This window comes from Megascapheus bottae, chromosome 2 (assembly GCF_031878675.1).
Source record: "Megascapheus bottae isolate mThoBot1 chromosome 2, mThoBot2.hap1, whole genome shotgun sequence".
NCBI lineage: Eukaryota > Metazoa > Chordata > Mammalia > Rodentia > Geomyidae > Megascapheus > Megascapheus bottae.
Window position 1 is genome coordinate 81,189,840 of NC_143510.1, and position 18,238 is coordinate 81,208,077.

At 35.7% G+C, this 18,238-nt stretch overlaps 1 protein-coding gene across 5 annotated transcripts in view; it reads right to left on the reverse strand.

Annotated features, from left to right (window-relative positions):
- Window positions 1-18,238, reverse strand: part of Anks1b (ankyrin repeat and sterile alpha motif domain containing 1B) — a 905,411-nt gene that overhangs the window by 744,766 nt on the left and 142,407 nt on the right. The window lies entirely within an intron of this gene.

Consider the following 18,238-nt stretch of genomic DNA (forward strand, 5'->3'; position numbering starts at 1 on the left):
CCTTTTTGAAGGTGATTCTGCTTGTATTCATCAAATTGCTGTGATGGTGGAATTAATTTACCTGATAGATGATTTATTTTAAAATGGAGGATTAATTTTTCTTGGTTGGGTTTGTTTTCACTTTGAATTGGACATTTTAATGTTCATTGGTTTTCTCTATGAAGCAAATTAGATTTTTTTCTTTCTTAGATCTAATTTTCAGTATATTTTGTAGAAATGAAATATACAATAAAAAACACTAAGCTTATCTTGCATAGTTTTAAAAGTTTAAAAGTATCCTCATAAAAAATCAGTTCATATTCTGGAAATGTTTATAGTAAAGTGTTCTAATTCTGCAAAAAAAATCCAAAAAATACTTCAGTATGCTACTTCTCATTAAATTTTTCATGAATAAATGCATGTAACATTTTCATATATAAATGTCATAAACTATGATATGAGGTACATATCATGTATACATGCAATTTTCTGGAAAAGGTAGTCTTGCTCTATGTGTATGTGCATCAAATATACCTGATAAATTTGTTTCCAGTACAGAGAAGTTATTTATAGTTTGTTTTAGATGTGTCTTGTTAGAAATCATCCAGACATAATATCGTAGATGAATAAGCATCAGTAGTATATACAAAGGAAATGATTAGATATAATGACAGGAAATTTTCAGAATCAAGAAAGAGTAAGTATATATAAAAAGCTTGAAGAAAATAATATTTAATCACATTCTGGAAGTAAATTATAAGGCAAAAGAATAATCTTTGCGAGCTTTCAGAATGGCATTCAGATTACCGACTTTACTTTTTTTCAATATTCTACCATTCAAATAAATAGCCATAACTGACTGTAAAGTATAAACATCTACTCAAAACACATTGCATAGCAGTATCAATGAGAAACCTACAGAAACTGGCTTTGGTAGAACACCACTGCAATCTCAGCATCGCTGTACCGGGGTAAGTAACTTGGAGACTGTTCCAATACTATGTTTTTCATATTACAAAGAACTAGAAAACAAAGAAAATAAACTATAGTAGACTTTGGGAGTCTATCATATTTACACTAAGGTTATTCTCCTGGTCTTATATTTTTGCAATGTGTGTGTTGTAAGAATCAGATAATAGACATTACACCAACAATTTAAAAAAAAGAATCAGATAACAGAAAATACCAATAAATTATTCAGAGAGTATAGTTACAAGTCAACAATTCTATACCTAGAAAAGTTACTGATTGCTTATAAAAGCAAGACTTAAGAAATGTAGTTTTCACTGTTCCTAATATAATAAATGCATGAAGCGAGGCGTGGTGGTTCACACCTGTAATCCTAGCTACTCAGGAGGCTGAGATCTGAGATCACAGTTCAAAGCCAGCCAAGGCATGACCATGAGACTCTTATCTCCAATTAACCACCAGAAAAGAAGAAGTGCTGTGGCTCAAGGGGTAGGGTGATAGCCTTGAGCTGAAGAGCTCAGGGACATTGGGTAGGCCCTAAGTTCGGGCTCCAGTACCAGCAATAAATAAATAAACAAACACACACACATACACACACTTATTGTGTGTGTATTATCTCATGATAATTAGATGAAAAAACAGGGACAGCACAATTCTGAGTTCACTTTTTATAGTCAACTGGATCTAACACTTTTAAGTCTTCATAAATATTCTTTTAGCAAATTATTCATAATAAAAATATTTTTTAAAAATTGGAAAAATATTTCCTCATGTAATTTCATCTATGAATACTAAGTAATTTGTTGAAATATCTACCAGAAAACAAAAGGAATGACAATAATTTCAAAGAGAATTTCTTAATTTTCACATAGTATCTTCATAATTCTTATTTTCCATATCATTTATAAAAAATAAGACTTAGTTTGATCACGCTCATTAAATAAACAAGTAGTGTTAATGTGAAGTACTCCATCTTTTCTAAATACCTTATTTTTTTTAGTCTCATTCCTTTTTATGCTTTTGCTTTAGAATGTTAAATAATATGACTCCTAAACACCTCAATTTCAATGTACAATAATACTATTGTAAAGGCAAAATTTGGAAGTAAATAAAAAAAAGCAGTATTTTCCATACTTGGTAAGATCTTTCAAAGAACTTTAAGACAATTGTTCTATAAATACAGCACTAGTTGATTTAAAGGAAACAGAGAAGGAGATGTTGTGAGATACCGTAGCACACACAGAAAAACTATGGTGCCTATTCTTACTAAGCTACATGCTAAATGAATCATACTAAAGTCAATATTAAATGATTTCAATATCAAAAGTAATTATGAGACTCTTTAAAAAAAAACTTCCTAGGGCCAGGAGTTTGGCCTAGTGGTTAAAGTGCTTGCCTAGCATGCACCAAGACCCGGGTTCAATTCCTTGGTACCACATACATAAAAAAAAGCCGGAAGTGGTGCTGAGGCTCAAGTGGTAGAGCTTTAACCTTGAGAAAGTCCAAGGACAGTGCTCAGGCCCTGAGCTCAAGCCCAGGACTGGCAAAAAAAAAAAAAAAACTTCCTAAATATCCAAAAGGGCTTAGAAAATAAATCTTTACTTTGGTTATATCTTGCTCCTCAAATTCCCTACATCTTTCAGGGTCAATATCTTATTTTTAGTTTCTGGCTTCTCTCTTATTTCTAGTCCCTCAAAGGAGGTATGATCAGAAAAGACAGGTACCGTCATAAAACTGACCAGAGTGAGTTCATAAAAACAATAACAGCTGCCCCAAAACTTTCTGTTGGTTTTGGAGGTTATTTTTCCCCTTTTAAGGCTACTCAAGAAAGTCACAAATAATAGATACACTGGTGAGACTTTGGGGGAGGAAAAGAAAGGAATGTGATTACTGTACTTAAAACTATGCCAGCATGAAATAATTTCTAAATGTTTTCCATAGAATGTTATAATTAGATTCTCTTCTAAAACTGCTGGAACTTTGAAATAAAATCCAGCCTGCCACTGAGAACACTGTTGAATTACAGTTAAATCCTACCGGTGATCAAAATGACCCAGTCAAATCTCCAGCTGCTTATGTTATTCTGAATAAAGTCTCCATTTAAAAAATAAGATTCATTGGAGAAAAATTCCATTAGAAGTTATCCACTGAATCTCTTTCTGGAAAAAAAATGACCATACTTTATTAGCAGATACTTGGCATGGTCCATGTATACCTGGATATAAAGTTAAGCTAAAAACCTAGCCTGTGCTGGAATGGACAGATTCAGAGAGAAGACAGATACTTAGCATGGTCCATGTATACCTGGATATAAAGTTAAGCTAAAAACCTAGCCTGTGCTGGAATGGACAGATTCAGAGAGAAGACAGTTCATGTTCATGTTCTCCTACACCTTACCAAGATCCTTGATGGGGCTACTCACCCTTGAAATAACTGAAAGCTAGTTTTCGACAGCAACAAACCTAAAATCATCTGAAATCTCAAGTCCAAAAAAAAAAAAGACACAATTCTGGCCTGATCCTTATTTGCCAGGGTCAGAGCATCTTGTAGCATCCTCTTCCGCAAAATAGAATAAATGTCAGACGTGTGTAGACGTTTCTAACCAATTGAAAGAATGATTTCCTATATTGGCCTTGGGAAAGGTCAGGTATTATTTTTTCATTAAAGATGGTTTGGAGCATTGGATTAAGTGGGATCCATCTCTGACTGAACTAGAATAAGCAAATAACTAACTAAATAAATAAATGAATAAATCAATAGAAGTATCTTTTTTGCTAAGCCTTAATTCCACTGGAAGTATCTGAAGACAAAGTCTGGCTTTTTATTTTTTATTGGTTTTTAATTATTACTTTTCAAGAGATTTCTAAAGCCGGAACAGAACAAGGACTCCACGTCTAATAGTATAAACAGAAAGACCAGTAAGTCATTTTATGTGACATGACAGCTTAAAAAAGAGACTTCAATAGTTTACAAGAGTAGAGGTAAAATCATGAAGGATATAGAAAATAATAAGCAAAAATGTACTATGAATTTCTAGAATAGAAAATTTCTGTCAGGCACCAGAGGCTCATACCTGTAGTGTTAGCTACTCAGCAGATCTGAGAATCATGGTTCAAAGCCAGTTCAGGCACTGAAGTCCATGAGACTCTTCCAACTAACCATTAGAAAACTAGAAGTGGCCCTGTGGCTCCAGGGGTAGAGTGGTAGCATTGAGCTGAAGAGCTCAGGGTCAACATCCAGGCCCAGAGTTCAAGCCCTATGAATGACAAAACTTTAAAAAAACAAAAACTCTAATATGTGGAAAAAGTCTCTAGTTAAACTCCACCTAACTCTAAAATTACAGAATTTAAGAAACAGAAACATTAATAGGTATCACAGATGTAGCATTTTGTAAATTGGTGAGTAGTAGGATAAAAAGACTATGATAAATAAAAAGTAAGTAAAAGCATTTCTAAGCTTAAATTACATTCATATTAAAAGAGTTCACTAGCTTGCAATAAGGAATTTTGTGCTGAGGCTGTAGCTTGGGGGTACAGTACTTGCCTATCACATGCAAGACCTAGATTTCTTACTAGGACTCACCACAAAAAATGATTTTAAATGATAGATATTTAAGATATTAAGATTATGAAATTTTGATCTTGAAGACTAAATTAAGATTTTTACTAATGTCAGGATGTGGGGTGAAGGTAGCAAATATTCATAAAGAAACTGATTTAGAAGACTTCTCAACTATAAAATCAAAAGCTAGAAGAGAGTATTAATTATTATAGAATAAAATTATGAATCCTAAAAAGTCTTATTCTCAATAAATACATCATTCATATGTTAGGAAAAATAAAAGATAAACCAGATGTCTGAGGGTTCCTTTATATAATTTTAACAAAACTATGTTGACTGTATTTCATACCTTATATGAAAAACTTATGAAATATTTCCACTTTTTCTTACCATTTTTGTATTACTGTTACCATATTATTTTTATTCTATATATATGTCACTTAGTATTCTATTATTCATGTTTTAAACAGTCAATTCTCTTTTAAAACATCTACAAGGCAATTGCCTTTTACATTTACTATTCTGGAATGTTTTCTTTCTTTCTCTCTTTTTTTGTTTTTGTTTTCTTTTTTCATATATTTTTATTGCAATTAATAGAAGGGTTACATTATATTCACCAGACAGAGGGTGCATTACTTCACAAACATTGATAACCTTTCTCATGTCTTGGTCCCCATTTCCCTTCCCCCACCTCCACCCCTCATCTTGTTTCCCCCCCTTCTTTTCTTTTTTTGCCAGGCCTGGGGCTTCAACTCAAGACCTAGACAGTACCTTTGAGCTTCTTTGTGTTCAAGTCTAATGCTCTGCCAGTTTAGGCAGAGGTTGGTTTATTAGAGGTAAGAGTCTTATGAACTTGTTCTTCCTGGCCTGGCTTTGAACTGCAATCCTCAATATCTCAACCTCCTGAGTAGCTAGGATTAAAGGCATGAGGCACTGGAACCCAGTTACTTTTCTTTTCCTTTTTGTCAGTCCTGGGACTTGAACTCAGGGCCTGAGCACTGTCCTTGGGCTTTCTCAAGGCTAGAGCTCTACCACTTGAGCCACAGCACTACTTCAGCTTTGTTTTCTATGTATGTAGTACCAATGAATCAAACCTGAGTCTTTGTGCATGCTAGGCAAGTACTCTACCACTAGGCCAAATTCCCAGCCATTATTTTTCATTTTTTAAAGGATCAAACTTTCTATTTGTTCATAATTTTATTTTAACGTTGTAGCTTTAAGATATTAAATCCATTGGCTATAGATGTAATTCAGTGGTAGAGTGAACCAAGATTCTGGGGTCACTCCCCAGCACCATAAAAAATAAAATGAAATAAGGGTGTTTCTGCACTGGAATATACAGAAACACAACAAAAATGAATTAGGAAATGAAGAAAACCCCTATGAGTATTATTGTAGGAATCAACACATGATTTTAAACAATGTTGCTTCTCTATTCACCTCAAGGCTGCAAAACTGAAAACTCCTAATAGTAAATGCTAAACTTCCTCACTGCATGATTAAGTATCCAGTTTTGATCCATATAGTCTGCCATCTACATGTGAGACACGCTGTTTGTTCTCTTCTTGGAAAATTTCCATATTTTTCTCTTGAAGACTGATGCTTAACTCTAACAGCCAAACATGATAAATAACTTCCTATCTCTCTCCTTAAAGAAAATATGCTGAATTCCTACCACCTGATTCAGATACATATTCTCTGGTTCTTTTTGTTTTTCAAACAAACAATATTGAACTATCTTAAGTAGCTTGATCATTCCCACTCCTTGCATTGTCTTTTTGCGTTCCTTTTACAACATCTAACAGACTATCTTTCCTATTGTACAGAGTTTATTCATTCATTTGTTTGCTCATTCGAAAGTTTGTTCAGTGACATAGGCAGTGCATCAGTAATTCACCAGTTCCATTCTATGCTTGGAAAAGTATGATTCCCTACCATACTTTACTCCACAGTATACACATATGTCCATCCATGCAAGCACATACAAATGCATCTTAATTCTATCCCTACAAATATCTGACTAATAGAAGAGTGTTAATCTACTTTTAAAGAAACAATAATTCTTTGATATTTTCATTATTTTTTGATTAATGTATTCATCTGTTTTTCTCAGCTCTATCTCTTTGGTGTCAGTCACCTTTCTTAAATTATAATATCCTGGAGAGTGAGAAAATATATTTAATGGCTTCAGAATAGTCTTTCATTTAAACTAGTGCTTCTGAGAAATGAAAAATAACTATAAATTCTACTACAATAGTATTTCCTACAAAGTTGAGCTTTAGTAGGCATGTGGTCTGAGTCCCACGAAATAACATATTACTATTTAATTTTGTCACCATGTTCCAAGATCTATGAGCTTCTCAGCTGGAAAACAGAGATCACAACTGTGCTCCTGATCCATTTTGCTTACTCCACCACACTTTAGATTCTGTTGATTAAGCTACCACTTCCCAATACCAGTGGAAACCCTTGGTCTTAAGTGACAAAAATGTGAGTTGAAGTGACAGAAATCTAACTCAAACTAAAGCTTAATCATAAACTAGAATTTACTATCTTGCAGAATTCAGGGAAAGTTAATAAAATTAAGTAACAAATCATGTTGTGACTTTGTGGTTTAGACTGATTCTTTCTACCTCCACAAAGTAAAAACTATAATCACAACATCTAAGTTTTATATCATTTAGCCATTGTTAACACTAATTCTCTCTAGATTCCAGTCTCAAAGTTCTGAAAACAATTCTTTTTGATCTGACTTGAATTAAGCCAATCTAAAATGTTCCATGTATACTTGACAAGCCATGAACTGACCAGCTTTCCTGATTTGCTTAAAACAAAGGAATCTCTGGGGGCACAGCACTGGCCCTGCTAAAATAAAGGCAACCCAGGAGGACCATCTTAAGTCACATATATAGATTGATATTTTTATTTATATGGTAGTAGGAGGGAGCTGGGCGCTGGTGACTCACGCCTATAATCTATAATCCTAGCTACTCAGGAGGCTGAGATCTGAGGATCATGGTTCAAAGCCGGCCTCAACATTATAAAAGTCCATGAAACTCTTATTTCCAATAAACTACCACACAATAGGAAGTGTTACTGTGGCTCAAGTGGTAGAGCACTAGCCTTGAGCTGATGAGCAGGGACAACACCCAAGTCCAGAGTTCAAGCTCCAAGGTCCACCAAAAAAAAAAAAAAAGATAGTGGGAGGGAATGTAGTGAGATAGTGGGAGGGAATGTGGTGAGAAGGTCCCCATTACACAAACAAGACCATAAGTGTCACTAATTGGTCTACTGTAGCTTATAAAAGTAGTGACTGGTCTTTGAATATACTCCCATAAAGAGATGGAGTGTCTCTACCACTTACATATGAGCTATTTTAGCCAAGATCTATGGTTAAAAACAAAACAAAACATGTATTGGTTCTAATTCCAAGCCTATTGGAAGTTTCCTCTTTTAAGATCTAAGACTACTAACTAAGCCATCCAGCTAGCATTTTTAACAGCATGTAGCCATATAAGAGTGAACCTAGGCAATCCAGCTGCTAAACTGAAGCTATCATTAATTTAGAAGTCCCTACTGAAGATCAGCCAAAATCAGTCAGACCAGCCCATACCAGAACTACCCAGCTGGTCCCAGCCTAAATGGACAAATGTCAAAGAGCATACTAGGATGGTGGCTGCTTTTGTTTTTGTTATTTTGTTTTTGAACTCAGGCCTGGACACTGTCCTTGGATACTTTTTGTTCAAGGTTAGCACTCTACCACTTGAACCACAGTGCCACTTCCAGCTCTTTCTGTGTATGTGGTACCAAGGAATCAAACCCAGGGCTTTGTGCATGCTAGGGAAGCATTCAGCCACTAGCCCACACTCCCGGGCAAGACACTGGTTGTTATGAGAAAGAAAACTTTAGGCTAGAGTAGACACAAAAAGCTAGTAGAGCACTTGAGATTACAATTGATTTGCAACCGTAAATTTAATATCATCTCTAATATGTTCAGAGCACTTAGAATCTTTCTAAAAGAAACTGAATGAATAATTGGCTTATATTGCTCATCTCAAGATGATTCTATATTTTGGCTTGTGTTTAACATGTATTGGGGGAATCACCCAAATTTATGCTTCAGTATTCTTGATGCACACTATCATATTGTATATGACTCATGTCTTTACATATGCTATTCCCATCCCTCCCTTCTGTTTATGAGTCACAGTTCTCTTCATTCAAACTCACCCCTTTTGTGAAGTAATTCTGAGCCCTAGTCTCCTTTGGGAGACTCAGTCATCTATTGCTTTATTCTCTATTCTCGGGATATATTTCCATAGTTCACACATAATATTGCTTTATGTCAATTTCTTTACATAAATGTGTTTCCTTGCTATACCATATAGTCCAAGACTAGTACAAGGTCTAGTATAGTTTAATTGTACCTCAAATCTGCAAATAGATTCAGAAATCTAAAATAGGAAAGCTTTATTTTGATGTCTGTGATCAGTGTTTGTGTAACAACTAAAAATACATATATTAATGTGTAAATACAAAGGATATAGGCTCCAGAAGATTTAATTATAAAAAATCTGGTTACATGACTTGGGTCTTTAAAAAAGTATATTTCAAGCTTGACTTTAATGTAGACTCAAAGTTTATAACTTGTTTATAAATAGAAGTTAAATTACACAAAAATAGTTATTAAATAAGAAGAGAAAATATAAACATTATCAGCCCAATTTTCTCTTTGTTTATTGTGGGTCATGGGATGTGATCTTGGCCTGGGTGCTGTCCCTGAGCTCTTCAGCTCAAGGCTACAGCTCCACCCTTGAGTCAAGCCCCACTTCCCTTTTCTGGAAGTTAATTGGAGGGGAGAATCTCAGGTCCTTTTGTACCCACGATGTCTTTGAAACTTGATCTCAGATCTCAGCCTCCTGAGTACCTAGGATTACAGGCGTGAGCCACTGCGCCCCACAGCCTAATTTTCTGACAGGTGACTAGAAAGCTACAATGCATAAAGTAGTAAAGAAAGCCTTTCATGAACTAATATGAGAGAGATAATTTGGCTTTTTCTCCAGATAGGCAGATGAAGGCTTCCCCCACCCCGCATCATTTCTGAGAATACAAGAAGAAATGATGATTGCAATGTTCATGCAGAACAAGCATAGTATCTGGTTTATGTTAAAAAGTCAAGCCAGATCTACCCTGAACGTCATAACCCAAGATATGATAAAAACACCTGCTCAGCTATGTTTATCTCTGCACTATTCACAATAGCCAGGCGATGGAAATAATCCAGATGACCTACTGCAGATGAATGGATACAGAAAATGTGCTGTATATATATGCAATGGAATTCTACATAGCCAACAGACAAGATAAAATAATGGCATTCGCAGGGAAGTGGATGAATCTAGAGTGAATCATGTTGAGTGAGACAAGTCAAGACCAAAGAACAAAAGGCGCATGGTATCATTAATATCTGGCTATTAGATCCAAACAGTACGAGAGAGGACTCAATATTTGCATACCCAATGCTATGGACATGGTATTGGAAATATAAACATAACTACGTAGACATAAAAACCTCTGACTCTATAGACATGTTTTATTTTATAAATTAATATGTATCTATGACATACAAACCCTTAGCCTAATTTTGATTATGTTCTAAAAACTCAATGCCAGTGATTATATATAGAGATTCCCTTATTGAACACTCATTTGTTAAACATGTCATTTGAAATATGATGTAAAAATCAGTGTTAATAAATTCTTCTTCAGAGAAGACTCTCTTTAAGTCTTTGGCCCATCTTTTAATGGGATGGTTGTTACTTTGGACATTAGTTTTGGAGTGATTCAATTTTTTGAGCTGTTGATATAGTTTAGATATGAGGCCTTTGTCCATTGTATGGTTGGTGAACATCTTCTCCCACTCTGTAGGCTTCCTAATTAATTTACTAGCTATGTCCTTTGCCATACAAAAGCTCTGCATTTAATGCAGTCCCACTTATCCAGCCTTTCTCTGATTTGTTGTGATTCTTGGTCCTTATTAAGAAAGGCTCGACCTCTGCCAAGGAGGCCTAGTGTATCTCCTATTCCTTCTTGTAAAGTTTTCAGTGTGTCGGCTTTTACAAATGGCCTATAGACACATGAAGAAATGCTCAACATCTCTGGCCATAAAAGAAATGAAAATCAAAACAACTCTAAGATTCCACCTCACTCCAGTTAGAATGGCCAGGATTAAGAAAACTAGTAACAACACATGCTGGAGGGGATGTGGCCAGGAGGGATCACTACTACACTGTTGGTAGGAGTGCAAACTCATTCAACCACTATGGAAAGCAGTATGGCAGTTCCTCAAAGGACTAAACATAGAGCTCCCCTATGACCCAGCAATTCCACTACTTGGCATTTACCCAACCATCCAGAAACAAAGACATACTAAATCCACTAGCACAACAATGTTCATTGCAGCACTATTTACCATAGCAAAGATATGGAACCAACTTAGATGTCCCTCAGTTGATGAATGGATCAACAAGATGTGGTATTTGTACACAATGGAATTCTATGCTGCTGTCGGAAAGAACTACATCGCCCCACTTGTTAAGAAATGGAAAGACTTAGAAAAAATCATTAAGAGTAAGCCAGACTCAAAGGAACTTAGGCTCAATGGTTTCCCTCATTTGTCATAATCAGTAGAAACCTTGGGCTCTCCTAGCAGAGATTTGCAATAGAGCAAAACCTTGATACATAAGGCCATATAGTATGACGCTAAATGAAAGGACCTCTAGGATATAGAAACAAAAGCCATATAATAAATGATTGTTGTCCTTAGGTACTATGTTATCTCTCATCTCTTTTGCTGTCCCTTGGTTATCTCATACTGTTACAGTATCTCACTTTGTTACCTGATATATCGGATATATTTGTATTTGGTTATTTGAAATTGGATAGGGAAGGGGGGAAAACAAGATGAGGGGTGGGATGGGGGGGAGGGAAATGGGGACCAAGACATGTGAAAGAGTATCAATGTATGTGAATTAATGTACCTTCTATCTGGCAAATATTATGTAACCCTTCTATTCATTACAATAAAAATATATTAAAAATTTGTTAAAATGAAAAAATAAATAAATAAATTCTTAAAAAAATAAGTCAAGCCAGGTAACAGTGGTTCATGCCTGTAATCCTAGCTACTCAGGAAGTAAGATCTGAGGACGATGGTTCAAAGCCAGCCCAAAAAATTGGAAGTGATGCTGTGGCTCAAATAGGTAGAGCACTAGCCTTGAGCTAAAGAGTTCTGAGACAATGCCCGTGACGAAGAAAGAAAGAAAGAAAGAAAGAAAGAAAGAAAGAAAGAAAGAAAGAAAGAAAGAAAGAGAGAGAGAGAAAGAGAGAAAGAAAATAGAAAAGGAAGGAATATCCCTAAAGGGAACTAACTTACTAAAACACTTAAATATTTCTAGACTAATTTCCCTGATACATTGGCCACACATACATGCATGTAAGATAGGTAGGTAGATAGGTAAGCAGGATGAGAGACATACAGATGCACAGATAGATATATAGGTAGATACATAGGTGTATTTCTGATGGGGACTTAAACAATTTCAAAAATAAAGCTAGATTTTATATTTGACATAAGGTTCTCCAGCATTACCTTCAAGACAGAACAAAAAAATTAGGAGCTGAGAAACTGTTAGTTCTGGATCTACATCTCTAGAAGGGAGAACCGCTCTCATTTCAACTACAAACTAAAGGAAGTTTCTCAGAATTTGATTTTTTAAAAAAAGATATGGCAGAGCAAACATCTATTCATATCTTCTTTTCCTTCCTCCGCAAATTTCATTGGAATTACAGAAACGTATTCATAAAGCCATAAACACAAAGACAAGCATAACAAGAGATGAAGCCACAGTTAACAAAATTCTGCAAGCTATATATGACATATGACATAGGCTGACCTGAGAAGCGGGTCCAAAACCAGCCATAAGAAAGGCCAAAATCAACCTAATAAAACTGCAAAAGGTACCTAAATTTCTTAATATATGCTCAGAAGCAGAGGTAAATTTTCACAGAGGGAAAAAAATTTTCACAGAGGGTTTATTCATTGGGAGAGTAAAATAATTCTCTAAGCAAAACATATTAGGAATTGTAACATAGGTTGAATTTGTAACCTTTCAAAAATAGGTTGATGAAAAAAATTAGAAGTATACTATAGGCTAACATCTCTTTCCAGATCTAGCCTTAGAAACACCTAATTGGGAGCTTGAAAGAAGGATTTTCTAGGATAATAAGTGCTATGGTCAAAAGAAAAGACAAAAGACAACAACATCAAACTTTCCTTAACTAAACAGCTCAACTGAACCAACCAAAAATAAAACTTACAGTGATAATTATGTCTAGAACATTATATGGTAACTGCTTTAACTTCCTTGGGAGAATTTATTTACAGCTCCAATTCCCAGTCTTACTATCAATCAAGGGAAGAAACAAGATAAGGCCTTTTTTAAGATATTACTGAGAGATGTGCATCACAATGGAAGAGAAGGCATAGGTATAGAAACAGAAAGTTATACAACATGGGGGATGACGAAATCCCCAGCTGATAGTGAAAATAATTCTGAAGATATCTGTACAGGAACAGAAGATGATCAGTTGATACTTAAATTAATAATAGGCTCAGATGAGATTCTTTAGCGACAAGCATGCACAGAATACTATATGAGTTTGAACATATTTTAAAAAGACAACTTTGGAATTATTGATCATATATACATATAAAATCAATCATAAGGAAAAATGATTTAAAGCTTTGGAGAGAACAAAATAGATTGGAAAGAGAAAGAAATCAGAGTTAGTAATATATGGAATGTCTGTCAACACTCATAATTCATAAATGCAGATTTATCTAATTCAAATTATGCAATTAATACACTGGAAACACAGTAATGGCACACATATGTTTGCTTATAAGATATATTGCTACAGTGGGGATGAATCAATCTCTTCTTCTATAGTGGCATGTTAATAAAATCTCAAGACTAAAGTGAAATCAAGTTTGCAGATATAAAATACCCAGATACTCAGACATGAGTGATCAAAGGAAGAAAGGTGGATAGAGGATTGTTCTTTAAAATACTATACTATGGAAATATTTAACACTTTCAGTAAAAAGTTATAGTCTTAACCAAAATGAAGAGATAACAAGTGCATTCTGTGACTGTGCTGTCCCTGAAAGTGTTTAGGAGACCCCACCCAGGCTGAGTACCTTGTGACTCCTGCTGAACACCGGTGGTTCATGCCTACAATCCTAGCTACTCTGGAGGCTGAAATCTGAGGATCCGATTTCAAAGCCTGGAATGTCTATGAAACTCTTATCTCTGATTAAACACAAAAGGCTAGATGTAGAGCTATGGCTCAAAGGGGGTAGAATACTAACATTGAGCAAAAAAGCCTGGGGACAGCACCCAGGCCCTAAGACTAGTACAAAGAGGAAGAAAGAGAGAAAGAAAGAAAGAAAGAAAGAAAGAAAGAAAGAAAGAAAGAAAGAAAGAAAGAAAGAAAGAAAGAAAGAAAGAGAGAGAAAGAGAGAGAGAGAGAGAAAGAAAGAAAGAAAGAAAGAAAGAAAGAAAGAAAGAAAGAAAGAAAGAAAGAGAAAGGAAAGGAAAGGAAAGGAAAGGAAAGGAAAGGAGAAAGAGGGAGGTGGAGAGAGAGGGAGGGGGAGAGAGAGAAAGAGAGAGAGGGGAGAGAGAGAAAAAGGGAGAGGGGAAGAGGGAGGGAAAGAAATGAAAGAAAAGAGAAAAGAAAGAGAGAAGGAAGAAGTGAGTGAGGGAGAGAAATGAAAGAGAAAAGAGAAAGAGTGAGATTAAAAAAAGAAAGAGAAAGAAGGAAAGAGAAAAAGAAAGAAGGAAAGAGAGAAAGAAAGAAAGAAAGAAAGAAAGAAAGAAAGAAAGAAAGAAAGAAAGAAAGAAAGGAGGGAGGGAGGGAGGGAGGGAGGGAGGGAGGGAGGGAGGGAGGGAGGGAGGGAAGAAGGAAGGAAGATTGGGTTGGTAATTTCCGCCTCTCCAGAGAATCTAAAGAGAAACAGTTTGAGAGGAAGGCACTAAATTTAAAATAAGCTTTACCATTTACTGATTTTGTAACCACGATTTCCTATTTCTCTAACATAAGAATGCTTACCTTATCTCTCTCCCAGAGCTGTTGTGAGGAAGAAAGGAAATAATGTCACTTAAAGGTCTTTATATGCCAGAGCTGCAAATAAAGCATAAGTTTCATCCTACAATTATTGAATACTTGACACCTGTTAAACAGGCATAGTTGACACTATTATTATGCCTTTTCATATAGTATAATGTGGCCAAATTTAAAATAGCAATTCTTGACGATGATTCCTCTTAGGTAAGCTTTTAAAAATGGGATGAGAGGGTAAAGGTGGGAAGGAGTCAGCAATCCCTTTTACTTTGCTTCTGTGTTAGAAACACAGACTCTAAGTGACCCTTAGATGCCCCTGCCTCCTACTAGCCAGCCCTGGTGTGATCCCTTTCCCCTAAGTATACACAAAATCTTGAGATCCATTTGACAGTGTGATGAGAATGTCATTTTAAGTTGCATAAGACTTTTAACTTCCATCATACTAACAGATGTAGTCATCTGATTCTTATGCTGACTTTGATGAATAAGCTGCCATATAACAAAATCGGTGTGGCAATCAACTGAAGAAATTCTCCAAACTGAGGCCCCAAGACAAAGAACTGTGTGCAGCCAGCAAGAAAGTAAGACTCTCAGATAATAGCCCCAAAGAGAAAGAATCCTGCCAACAGCTATGTGAGCTTGGGAGTGAATCTTTCCCTAGTTGAGGGACAGGTAAGATCCCATCCCTCGCTAACAATTTGACTTCACCCTGAAAGAATCTTAAGGAAAGGATCCAACCCAACAATGAATTCCAGACACAGAAAAGTTTTGCTTATGCCATTAAATCTGTGTTAATATTATCACAGAACAATCAACTAATAAATGGTCCAATCAAAAAAAGACCATAAAAAAAAGATTATTGTTTTCTGCTTGCCACAAAGGTTTAAAGCTGATGATGAAGCTTAGTTCCTGGCTTGTTTACATCACAGGGTCATATAAGTTGAAACTGCTATACCTAAGGATCAGCAATGCAACCTGAGTTCACTTTATTCTGGGCCATGTCATATAGAAGTCATAAAAACATCACTCATATACTAAAGAATATAAACATGGTACTATTTTAGCAGTGTCAATCAAATGTCACCCAAAAGGCAAAGTAATATCCACTTCAGTATTTCAGGGGGGAAAGTCATAAGAGGTGACAAGATAGAAGACTTCTATCTAATAACATGTAAGAGAAGAAAAAAGAAATACAGCTTTGAATCCCCTCTCCTGAGTCTATATTCTAACACATTAAATATGTAGCAAACTCTGGTCTCTGAGTAAAACAAAGTTTCCTTTGTTTTTAATCTAGAATAATAAATGATCTGAAGGTGGCAAAATAGTAACACTTACAGAACATGCATTATTATATAGGAAGAAACAGCAGCACGGCAAGAGAAATTTTTTGCCAGTCTTGGGGCTTGAACTCAGGGTCTGAGCATTGTCTTTGGGCTTTTCCTCAAAGTTAGCACTCTACCACATGAGCCACACATAGCACCACTTCCAACTCTTTCTATGTATGTGGTACCAAGGAATCAAACCTGGGTCTTGCATGTTAGGCAAGACTCTACCACTAGGCCGAACTCCTGGCCCCGCAAGGCAATTACAGAAAGAAAAAAAGTAGTGTGACAGCTAAGTAAGCAGACTAGCCACTTAACTATCCACCTACAAGGTCTCATAGACTTTTTTACTTTAAAGTTATCTTAACTGTATTGCTCAGAGAAAATATATAGTTACTTTGTGTTGAGATGTCCTCATCACACTGACTCAGAATGGTGTGCATCTGTAGGGAAACTTTCAAAAGAGACTCCAGGTATAGCTGGGAATCATTCACTTGAAGAATAATGAATGGGCAGTCACTGCGACAGCCTGTCACTTATCAGAACTTCTGAATGCAATGTGGAGGTTAACATGGTGGTCTGAACCTGTCAGTACCAAATATTTTGTAGCTGTCACAAGCCTTTAAGTTGTCTTCATAAAATAATGCTTGCAGGCCAAATTCAGCTGAGGACTCAAAACATTCTGAAACTCAAATTCTATCTAGATGAGTTCATGCTAAAGCTGGTTAACTAGTGATTAGAAAGGACTGAACATATAACTATGCAGTCTTGTTTTAATGGTCTGATGTTATGAGTAAGCATGTCAAATGACTAAACATATATGCTCTTCTTTAACATCATACTAAGGAGTATGACATTATCTTCAGCAGGTACTGTTTCCTGTGTGGCTCTAAATAATTATTACAAACTTGTTAGTGAAAACAATGTAACTGCATTCTCTTTCTGATCTGGAAGCAGTAATCCGAAGTTAGTTTCACTGGGTTGAAGTCAAGGTGTCAAAAGGCTGCTTCCTCTGGAGGCTCCTGGAGAGCATCTTCTGCTTGTTCTTCCAACTCTGGAGGCTGCTGGTATTCATTGCTATTTCTGGCTCATGGTCTCTTTCTCCATCCTCAAAGCTAGCATCACTTTAGCATTTTACATCATTCTACTGCCCTCTTTTAGTGACATACTCCGCTCTTGCCTCCTTATAAAGTGATTATATTTAAGACCCACCCAGATCATCAGAATTATCTCTGAATTTCAAAATCTTCATTTCAATCACACTCACAAAACTTCTTTCACCATGTTAAGGTAATAGTCATGGTTGCCAGGACCTAGTCATCTTTGGGGGGCCATTCTTCAGCCTTTTACAGATCTCCTAATACATTTTTAACAGGAAACCGTCTATGGCAAGGAATTCATTATTCACATACAAAACCATGCATAATAAATGAATAGAATGGGTTATTATTTGGGATTCTAAACTCTTTATTAATTCTCCTGAGAATTTTTTCAGTCATATTCGTTGGTAATTATAATGTAAAGAGACTGAAGGGCAAATTCAGTGGGTCACTATTATCTTAGAAATCTCATGAGTATTTCTGTGTCTATGCTGGAGAGAGGGAAGGACTGGGGCGTGGGTGTATGCCCACACAGGTGTGATGACAGTCAGGGGATTGAATGAAAACATCAAAATAAGAGTGAGTGAAGTATTCGAATGAAACCTGTGAGCTCTATTTGTGGAATCACTCACACTATACTAACTATGGGGGCTGGGATGTACAATGATGGGTATCAAACAATTTTAACCCAAAATACTTTGAGTACATTTGAAGCAGTTGCACAATACCTGAGGATGAAACTACATTAGAAGTTTTGTGGGACATGGAAGAAGAAAAAGCTAACTTTTGTTCAATAGCTATTGTACCTGAGGCACAAATCTATAGGTGTTCTAAGTATTATTATTAATTCAACTAATGTTGAAGGTATCACAAGAAGGGGAAAGTAATGCTCATAGACAATTCAGTAACTTTTCCAAGTTTTACATCTAGCAAAAAAAAAACAGTTAAAAATGAGATCTACACATGTTGAAATCTCAAGATCCATACTTAGTATTTTTTTAGTAAAATGTAACAGAAGACTTGAGAAACCAACCAGTGCTTTTTTTTTTCAGAAGAGCATTGAAAAAGTAAATGGAATAAGGGAAATTTAAGATATTGTACATACCATCAAGTGATTATAAT